Below are 3,310 nucleotides of genomic sequence, written 5' to 3'. Positions count from 1 at the left end.
TGATGATGAATAATTGTCCAACTTTAAGGCGAGGTGCTTGAATATAGAGCATTGATCCATAGTCGAGTTTTGATCCAATAAGAGCACGATACATCTTTAACATAGAACCCATCGATCTGCTCCCCAACTGACGGTAGAGAAGGACACAGAGGGATGTTCAGCACTCTTCTCATTTGACCCGTAGCTGCTTTAAGTATGGTATAAAAGACAGCTTACGGTCAAAGATAAGCCCCAAGAACTTGGTCTCAGGGACCACTGACAGAGAAACTTCACTGATACGGAGTTCAGGATCAGGGTGAATACCCGTTGGTGGCAAAAGTGCATAAAACGGTTTTAGGGAGAGAAAAATTAAAGCTGTTTGCCGTAGTCCATTTCAGCACACGATTGAGGGTAGTTTGTTGTTGCCGCCGATACTTTCACATCTCGTCAGTTGTTGACAGAGATCCCATTCATAACAGTGAGAGGGAGTTGTTCAGTGATGGCATTTATCTTTATACTGAAAAGTGTGACACTCAAAACACAGCCCTGAGGGACCCCAAGTTCCTGTACAAAAGAACGGGAAAGTGTTGAACCCACACGAACATGGAATCTCCTGTCCATTAAAATTTTTTAATAAACATGGGTAAATGGCCACGTAACCCATATATATGGAGGTCTTGCCATACCTCCATGTTGTGTCATAAGCCTTCTCAATGTCAAAAATATTGATACAAGATGTTGGCGTTTGAGAAAGGCTTCTCTGATTGATGTTTCAAATCAAATTAGGTGGTCTGTGGTGGAGTGCTGTAGTCGAGAACCCACACTGAGTGGGAGAGGAGGTTGTTTGATTTGAGGAACCAAACAAGATGAGCATTAACCATCTTCTCCAAGGTCTTACAGAGACAGCTCGTCAAAGCAATTGGACAGTAGTTTGAAGGAATCTTGGGATCTTTCCAGGCTTAGAGAAAAATAAGATAATAGGTGCTGGTGCCCGACATCAGAAAAAACATTCTCCTGCCAGATCCGGTTAAAGACAATTAGAACATCAAGAGAAGCAGGAGAGAAATAGCATAGCATGTCATAGTGTACATCATCAGGTCCAACAGAGGAATTGCCAGACCAATGAAGGGCCATTTTCAGTTCCACCAGTGTAAAAGGACGATTATAGTAAAAAAGACAGTCAGTTCGAAAGGAGAGAGGTGAACGCTCTGCCCGAGTCTTGATGGCCAAGAAGGTGGAGGAACAAGTAGAAGTGCTAGGTACCTGGCAAAAGCTTTTACCTACAGTATTGGCAATGCTCCAGACATCAGCTACCTCTTGGCCATCAGAGTAGTAAGATCGAGAGGGGACAGAATTGTAGTGCCTACTAACCTTTCGAATCATGTCCCATATGACCTTGGAACTGGTGGTAGAAGATATGCTAGTTGTGAACTTAATCCAAGATTTCTGCTGGCTTTGACGTCTTACCCACCTATCATGTGCATGGGCCCGTTGGAAAGCGATGCAGTTTGAAAGTGTGGGATATCTACGGAAAGTATCCAAGGCCTGTTTTTGAGCTTTCCATGCTAAGTGACAAGCAGGATTCCCCCACGGATGAGGATATCGTGGAAAACGTGTCGAGGTTTTAGGAATACACTGAGCAGCTGCTTGTATAATACAGTCAGTTGCTGCTGCCACACAGTTGTCTATTGATGGTTGACTCATGATGGCAGGATCAAGTTCTGTGAGAGCAGTAAATGTTAACCAGTATGCTTGATCCAGCTTCCACTGGGGAACGCAGGTAGGGTGGCATCAACCACGGCTAGTCTCTCTCAAAAGTATGGGAAAATGATCACTGCCTAGTGGATTACTGTCAACCCTCCATGAAAAATGGGAGAATAATGAAGGGGAGCAAACCGAGAGATCAATAGTGGTAAAGGACTGACTAAGTGCATGAAAATAAGTGAATGAACTAGTATTGAAAAGACAAAGATTGTAATCGGAGAGCATACGCTCTACAGAGCGACCCCTCCTATCAATAACAGCACTTCCCCAGAGGGGATGATGTCCATTTAACTCCCCCAGGATTAGAAAGGGAGATGGCAACTGTTCAACGAGAGCATCAAGGTCTGATTAATCATATGTCTCTCCAGGGGACAGGTAGAGAGAACAGTGATGGTATGACCCAAGGAAGCACGGATGGCTACAGCCTCCAAGGGTGTGTTAAGTGACAAATACAGGGTGGGCACATGCTGATCAACCAATAGTTCCACCCCTCTATGTACTCGTCCATCACACAGCCTGTCAATTTCTCTACAGAGAAAACTGCCGAATGGTGACTGTATCAGCAGGTTTTAGAAATGTTTCTTGTAAAGAAAGACGTACAGGATGGTAGGAAGCAATCAGTGTTCTATGTACTCGTTCATCACACAGCCTGTCAATTTCTGTACAGAGAAAACTGTCAAATGGTGACTGTATCAGCAGGTTTTAGAAATGTTTCTTGTAAGGAAAGACATACAGGATGGTAGGAAGCAATCAGTGTTTTGATGTCATCCAGATTAAAACGTAAACCTCGACAGTTCCATTGTATCCAGGTGGCCATTTTAACGATGAGTAGGCGAAGTGGCTAGAGAATCCTTCTGTTTGACCAAGTCTTTTTCCTTACTGTCCTGAGTTGGAGGAGGTCTATTGACCTCCATGGATCTTGCCCTGGGTCGATTGGGCAGGTCTTTGTTATTAGGATGGGATTCCAGTGACTGAGAACATGAACGAATGATTGTTTTGCATCTTGGGGTGGAAGAAAAAGATAAATCCGAAGAAATGCCTGTATTTGAAACTGAAGGATGTGAATCTTGAGGTTTGTTGGAATGGATGGGAGGAACAGAGATGGGTGTGGAAGTCAATTCATTGACCTTTTTAACCATGGAGGTCAAAAGGCTTTTCATTTGTTTGAAAATGATTCTCTTGGAGGCACAGAGAAATCTGTCTGCACTCCCACTGTAGTTGTGGAATGAAGTGCAGTAGCATATGTCCAAGATGGAGTGGCGGACAGCAATTTCGAGCCTCAGGATAACTAATGTTATGTGTTGTTTTCAAGCGCTGCACCTCTTTTCCTCCAACCATATATGGCAAGAATGAAAGTAGAACGGGTGAAAGCCATTGCAACTGACACAATGTGGGTCCATTTTACACTCATAAGCATCGTGGTCCTTGCCATCACAATGAGCACACCTCAAGGAACCACGACATGATGTCTTCAAGTGAGAGAACCGCTTACATTGGAAACAGAGAGGGTTTGCAATATATGGCCATATCCTGTAATTAAGATAACCTTCCTTGATGGTGGCAGGTG

The sequence above is a fragment of the Tachypleus tridentatus genome, chromosome 11 (genome assembly GCF_004210375.1).
Source record: "Tachypleus tridentatus isolate NWPU-2018 chromosome 11, ASM421037v1, whole genome shotgun sequence".
Classification (NCBI taxonomy): Eukaryota; Metazoa; Arthropoda; class Merostomata; order Xiphosura; family Limulidae; genus Tachypleus; species Tachypleus tridentatus.
This window is presented reverse-complemented; position numbering follows the sequence as displayed.